The sequence below is a fragment of the Tachypleus tridentatus genome, chromosome 2 (genome assembly GCF_004210375.1).
Source record: "Tachypleus tridentatus isolate NWPU-2018 chromosome 2, ASM421037v1, whole genome shotgun sequence".
NCBI lineage: Eukaryota > Metazoa > Arthropoda > Merostomata > Xiphosura > Limulidae > Tachypleus > Tachypleus tridentatus.
Genome location: NC_134826.1, coordinates 155,754,953 through 155,763,188, shown reverse-complemented (window position 1 = coordinate 155,763,188; position 8,236 = coordinate 155,754,953).

Here is an 8,236-nt window from a genome sequence, read left to right as displayed (position 1 = left end):
TGGAGTGTATTATTAACCTGTGTAGTTACTATAAGTATCTGTGGAGTGTATTAACCTGTGTAGTTACTATAAGTATCTGTGGAGTGTATTATTAACCTGTGTAGTTACTATAAGTATCTGTGGAGTGTATTATTAACCTGTGTAGTTACTATAAGTATCTGTGGAGTGTATTATTAACCTGTGTAGTTACTATAAGTATAACCTGTAGGAGTGTATTATTAACCTGTGTAGTTACTATAAGTATATGTGGAGTGTATTAAACTGTGTAGTTACTATAAGTATCTGTGGAGTATTATTAACCTGTGTAGTTACTATAAGTATCTGTGGAGTGTATTATTAACCTGTGTAGTTACTATAAGTATCTGTGGAGTGTATTATTAACCTGTGTAGTTACTATAAGTATCTGTGTATTATTAACCTGTGTATTATTAACCTGTGTAGTTACTATAAGTATCTGTGGAGTGTATTATTAACCTGTGTAGTTACTATAAGTATCTGTGGAGTGTATTATTAACCTGTGTAGTTACTATAAGTATCTGTGGAGTGTATTATTAACCTGTGTAGTTACTATAAGTATATGTGGAGTGTATTATTAACCTGTGTAGTTACTATAAGTATCTGTGGTGTATTAACCTGTGTAGTTATTAATCTGTGTGTAGTTACTATAAGTATCTGTGGAGTGTATTATTAACCTGTGTAGTTACTATAAGTATCTGTGGAGTGTATTATTAACCTGTGTAGTTACTATAAGTATCTGTGGAGTGTATTATTAACCTGTGTAGTTACTATAAGTATCTGTGGAGTGTATTATTAACCTGTGTAGTTACTATAAGTATCTGTGGAGTGTATTATTAACCTGTGTAGTTACTATAAGTATCTGTGGAGTGTATTATTAACTATAAGTGTGTAGTTACTATAAGTATCTGTGGAGTGTATTATTAACCTGTGTAGTTACTATAAGTATCTGTGGAGTGTATTATTAACCTGTGTAGTTACTATAAGTATCTGTGGAGTGTATTATTAACCTGTGTAGTTACTATAAGTATCTGTGGAGAGTATTATTAACCTGTGTAGTTACTATAAGTATCTGTGGAGTGTATTATTAACCTGTGTAGTTACTATAAGTATCTGTGGAGTGTATTATTAACCTGTGTAGTTACTATAAGTATCTGTAGAGTGTATTATTAACCTGTGTAGTTACTATAAGTATCTGTGGAGTGTATTATTAACCTGTGTAGTTACTATAAGTATCTGTGGAGTGTATTATTAACCTGTGTAGTTACTATAAGTATCTGTAGAGTGTATTATTAACCTGTGTAGTTACTACTATTAACCTGTGTAGTTACTATAAGTATCTGTGGAGTGTATTATTAACCTGTGTAGTTAGTTACTATAAGTATTAACCTGTGTAGTTACTATAAGTATCTGTGGAGTGTATTATTAACCTGTGTAGTTACTATAAGTATCTGTGGAGTGTATTATTAACCTGTGTAGTTACTATAAGTATCTGTGGAGTGTATTATTAACCTGTGTAGTTACTATAAGTATCTGTGGAGTGTATTAAGTGTATTAACCTGTGTAGTTACTATAAGTATCTGTGGAGTGTATTATTAACCTGTGTAGTTACTATAAGTATATGTGGAGTGTATTATTAACCTGTGTAGTTACTATAAGTATCTGTGGAGTGTATTATTAACCTGTGTAGTTACTATAAGTATAGTGTATTATTAACCTGTGTAGTTACTATAAGTATCTGTAGAGTGTATTATTAACCTGTGTAGTTACTATAAGTATCTGTGGAGTGTAGTTATTAACCTGTGTAGTTACTATAAGTATCTGTGGAGTGTATTATTAACCTGTGTAGTTACTATAAGTATACTGTGGAGTGTATTATTAACCTGTGTATTATTAGTTACTATAAGTATCTGTGGAGTGTATTATTAACCTGTGTAGTTACTATAAGTATCTGTGGAGTGTATTATTAACCTGTGTAGTTACTATAAGTATCTGTGGAGTGTATTATTAACCTGTGTAGTTACTATAAGTATCTGTGGAGTGTATTATTAACCTGTGTAGTTACTATAAGTATCTGTGGAGTGTATTATTAACCTGTGTAGTTACTATAAGTTAGAGTGTATTAAGTAGTTACTATAAGTATCTGTGGAGTGTATTAACCTGTGTAGTTACTATAAGTATCTGTGGAGTGTATTATTAACCTGTGTAGTTACTATAAGTATATGTAGAGTGTATTATTAACCTGTGTAGTTACTATAAGTATCTGTGGAGTGTATTATTAACCTGTGTAGTTACTATAAGTATCTGTGGAGTGTATTATTAACCTGTGTAGTTACTATAAGTATCTGTGAGTGTATTATTAACCTGTGTAGTTACTATAAGTATCTGTGGAGTGTATTATTAACCTGTGTAGTTACTATAAGTATCTGTGGAGTGTATTATTAACCTGTGTAGTTACTATAAGTATCTGTGGAGTGTATTATTAACCTGTGTAGTTACTATAAGTATCTGTGGAGTGTATTATTAACCTGTGTAGTTACTATAAGTATCTGTGGAGTGTATTATTAACCTGTGTAGTTACTATAAGTATCTGTGGAGTGTATTATTAACCTGTGTAGTTACTATAAGTACTATACCTGTGTAGTTACTATAAGTATCTGTGGAGTGTATTATTAACCTGTGTAGTTACTATAAGTATCTGTGGAGTGTATTATTAACCTGTGTAGTTACTATAAGTATCTGTGGAGTGTATTATTAACCTGTGTAGTTACTATAAGTATCTGTGGAGTGTATTATTAACCTGTGTAGTTACTATAAGTATCTGTAGAGTGTATTAACCTGTGTAGTTACTATAAGTATCTGTGGAGTGTATTATTAACCTGTGTAGTTACTATAAGTATATGTAGAGTGTATTATTAACCTGTGTAGTTAGTTACTATAAGTATCTGTGGAGTGTATTATTAACCTGTGTAGTTACTATAAGTATCTGTGGAGTGTATTATTAACCTGTGTAGTTACTATAAGTATCTGTGGAGTGTATTAACCTGTAGTTACTATAAGTATCTGTGGAGTGTATTATTAACCTGTGTAGTTACTATAAGTATCTGTGGAGTGTATTATTAACCTGTGTAGTTACTATAAGTATCTGTGGAGTGTATTATTAACCTGTGTAGTTACTATAAGTATCTGTGGAGTGTATTATTAACCTGTGTAGTTACTATAAGTATCTGTGGAGTGTATTATTAACCTGTGTAGTTACTATAAGTATCTGTGGAGTGTAGTTATTAACCTGTGTAGTTACTATAAGTATCTGTGGAGTGTATTATTAACCTGTGTAGTTACTATAAGTATCTGTGGAGTGTATTATTAACCTGTGTAGTTACTATAAGTATCTGTGGAGTGTATTATTAACCTGTGTAGTTACTATAAGTATCTGTGGAGTGTATTATTAACCTGTGTAGTTACTATAAGTATCTGTGGAGTGTATTATTAACCTGTGTAGTTACTATAAGTGTGGAGTGTATTATTAACCTGTGTAGTTACTATAAGTATCTGTGGAGTGTATTATTAACCTGTGTAGTTACTATAAGTATCTGTGGAGTGTATTATTAACCTGTGTAGTTACTATAAGTATCTGTAGAGTGTATTATTAACCTGTGTAGTTACTATAAGTATCTGTGGAGTGTATTATTAACCTGTGTAGTTACTATAAGTATCTGTGGAGTGTATTATTAACCTGTGTAGTTACTATAAGTATCTGTAGAGTGTATTATTAACCTGTGTAGTTACTATAAGTAGTTACTATGTATCTGTGGAGTGTATTATTAACCTGTGTAGTTACTATAAGTATCTGTGGAGTGTATTATTAATGTGTAGTTACTATAAGTATCTGTAGTTATTAACCTGTGTAGTTACTATAAGTATCTGTGGAGTGTATTATTAACCTGTGTAGTTACTATAAGTATATGTGGAGTGTATTATTAACCTGTGTAGTTACTATAAGTATCTGTGGAGTGTATTATTAACCTGTGTAGTTACTATAAGTATCTGTGGAGTGTATTATTAACCTGTGTAGTTACTATAAGTACCTGTGTAGTTACTATAAGTATCTGTGGAGTGTATTAACCTGTGTAGTTACTATAAGTATCTGTGGAGTGTATTATTAACTATAAGTATCTGTGGAGTGTGTAGTTACTATAAGTATCTGTGGAGTGTATTATTAACCTGTGTAGTTACTATAAGTATCTGTGGAGTGTATTATTAACCTGTGTAGTTACTATAAGTATCTGTGGAGTGTATTATTAACCTGTGTAGTTACTATAAGTATCTGTGGAGTGTATTATTAACTTGTGTAGTTACTATAAGTATCTGTGGAGTGTATTATTAACCTGTGTAGTTACTATAAGTATCTGTGGAGTGTATTAATCTGTGTAGTTACTATAAGTATCTGTGGAGTGTATTAATCTGTGTAGTTACTATAAGTATCTGTGGATTAGTTACTATAAGTATCTGTGGAGTGTATTATTAACCTGTGTAGTTACTATAAGTATCTGTGGAGTGTATTATTAACCTGTGTAGTTACTATAAGTATCTGTGGAGTGTATTATTAACCTGTGTAGTTACTATAAGTATATGTGGAGTGTATTATTAACCTGTGTAGTTACTATAAGTATCTGTGGAGTGTATTATTAACCTGTGTAGTTACTATAAGTATATGTGGAGTGTATTATTAACCTGTGTAGTTACTATAAGTATCTGTGGAGTGTATTATTAACCTGTGTAGTTACTATAAGTATCTGTGGAGTGTATTATTAACCTGTGTAGTTACTATAAGTATCTGTGGAGTGTATTATTAACCTGTGTAGTTACTATAAGTATCTGTGGAGTGTATTATTAACCTGTGTAGTTACTATAAGTATCTGTGGAGTGTATTATTAACCTGTGTAGTTACTATAAGTATATGTAGAGTGTATTAACCTGTTAGTTACCTGTGTGTTACTATAAGTATATGTGGAGTGTATTATTAACCTGTGTAGTTACTATAAGTATCTGTGAGTGTATTATTAACCTGTGTAGTTACTATAAGTATCTGTGGAGTGTATTATTAACCTGTGTAGTTACTATAAGTATCTGTGGAGTGTATTATTAACCTGTGTAGTTACTATAAGTATCTGTGGAGTGTATTATTAACCTGTGTAGTTACTATAAGTATCTGTGGAGTGTATTATTAACCTGTGTAGTTACTATAAGTATCTGTGGAGTGTATTATTAACCTGTGTAGTTACTATAAGTATCTGTGGAGTGTATTATTAACCTGTGTAGTTACTATAAGTATCTGTGGAGTGTATTATTAACCTGTGTAGTTACTATAAGTATCTGTGGAGTGTATTATTAACCTGTAGTTACTATAAGTATCTGTGGAGTGTATTATTAACCCTGTAGTTACTGTAGTGTACTATAAGTGTAGTTATATAAGTAGAGTGGAGTGTAAAGTGTATTATTAACCTGTGTAGTTACTATAAGTATCTGTGGAGTGTATTATTAACCTGTGTAGTTACTAGTAAGTATAAGTATCTGTGGAGTGTATTATTAACCTGTGTAGTTACTATAAGTATCTGTGGAGTGTATTATTAACCTGTGTAGTTACTATAAGTATCTGTGGAGTGTATTATTAACCTGTGTAGTTACTATAAGTATCTGTGGAGTGTATTATTAACCTGTGTAGTTACTATAAGTATCTGTGGAGTGTATTATTAACCTGTGTAGTTACTATAAGTATCTGTGGAGTGTATTAACCTGTGTAGTTACTATAAGTATCTGTGGAGTGTATTATTAACCTGTGTAGTTACTATAAGTACCTGTGTGGAGTGTATTATTAACCTGTGTAGTTACTATAAGTATCTGTGGAGTGTATTATTAACCTGTGTAGTTACTATAAGTATCTGTGGAGTGTATTATTAACCTGTGTAGTTACTATAAGTATCTGTGGAGTGTATTATTAACCTGTGTAGTTACTATAAGTATCTGTGGAGTGTATTATTAACCTATGTAGTTACTATAAGTATCTGTGGAGTGTATTATTTATCTGTGTAGTTACTATAAGTATCTGTGGAGTGTATTATTAAACTGTTTAGTTACTATAAGTGTGGAGTGTATTATTAACCTGTGTAGTTACTATAAGTATCTGTGGAGTGTATTATTAACCTGTGTAGTTACTATAAGTATCTGTGGAGTGTATTATTAACCTGTGTAGTTACTATAAGTATCTGTGGAGTGTATTATTAACCTGTGTAGTTACTATAAGTATCTGTGGAGTGTATTATTAACCTGTGTAGTTACTATAAGTATTTGTGGAGTGTATTATTAACCTGTGTAGTTACTATAAGTATCTGCGGAGTGTATTATTAACCTGTGTAGTTACTATAAGTATTTGTAGAGTGTATTATTAACCTGTGTAGTTACTATAAGTATATGTAGAGTGTATTATTAACCTGTGTAGTTACTATAAGTATCTGTGGAGTGTATTATTAACCTGTGTAGTTACTATAAGTATCTGTGGAGTGTATTATTAACCTGTGTAGTTACTATAAGTATCTGTGGAGTGTATTAACCTGTGTAGTTACTATAAGTATCTGTAGAGTGTATTATTAACCTGTGTAGTTACTATAAGTATCTGTGGAGTGTATTATTAACCTGTGTAGTTACTATAAGTATCTGTGGAGTGTATTAACCTGTTAGTTACTATAAGTATCTGTGGAGTGTATTATTAACCTGTGTAGTTACTATAAGTATCTGTGGAGTGTATTATTAACCTGTGTAGTTACTATAAGTACTGTGGAGTGTATTATTAACCTGTGTAGTTACTATAAGTATCTGTGGAGTGTATTATTAACCTGTGTAGTTACTATAAGTATCTGTGGAGTGTATTAACCTGTGTAGTTACTATAAGTATCTGTGGAGTGTATTATTAACCTGTGTAGTTACTATAAGTATCTGTGGAGTGTATTATTAACCTGTGTAGTTACTATAAGTATCTGTGGAGTGTATTATTAACCTGTGTAGTTACTATAAGTATCTGTGGAGTGTATTATTAACCTGTGTAGTTACTATAAGTATGTGTAGAGTGTATTATTAACCTGTGTAGTTACTATAAGTATCTGTGGAGTGTATTATTAACCTGTGTAGTTACTATAAGTATCTGTGGAGTGTATTATTAACCTGTGTAGTTACTATAAGTATCTGTGGAGTGTATTATTAACCTGTGTAGTTACTATAAGTATCTGTGGAGTGTATTATTAACCTGTGTAGTTACTATAAGTATCTGTGGAGTGTATTATTAACCTGTGTAGTTACTATAAGTATCTGTAGAGTGTATTATTAACCTGTGTAGTTACTATAAGTATCTGTGGAGTGTATTATTAACCTGTGTAGTTACCTGTGGAGTATTAACCTATTGTAGTTACTATAAGTATCTGTGGAGTGTATTATTAACCTGTGTAGTTACTATAAGTATCTGTGGAGTGTATTATTAACCTGTGTAGTTACTATAAGTATCTGTAGAGTGTATTATTAACCTGTGTAGTTACTACCTGTGTAGTTATATGTATCTGTGGAGTGTATTATTAACCTGTGTAGTTACTATAAGTATCTGTGGAGTGTATTAACCTGTGTAGTTACTATAAGTATCTGTGGAGTGTATTATTAACCTGTGTAGTTACTATAAGTATCTGTGGAGTGTATTATTAACCTGTGTAGTTACTATAAGTATCTGTGGAGTGTATTATTAACCTGTGTAGTTACTATAAGTATCTGTGGAGTGTATTATTAACCTGTGTAGTTACTATAAGTATCTGTGGAGTGTATTATTAACCTGTGTAGTTACTATAAGTATCTGTGGAGTGTATTATTAACCTGTGTAGTTACTATAAGTATCTGTAGAGTGTATTATTAACCTGTGTAGTTACTATAAGTATCTGTGGAGTGTATTATTAACCTGTGTAGTTACTATAAGTATCTGTGGAGTGTATTATTAACCTGTGTAGTTACTATAAGTATCTGTGGAGTGTATTATTAACCTGTGTAGTTACTATAAGTATCTGTGGAGTGTATTATTAACCTGTGTAGTTACTATAAGTATCTGTAGAGTGTATTATTAACCTGTGTAGTTACTATAAGTATCTGTGGAGTGTATTATTAACCTGTGTAGTTACTATAAGTATCT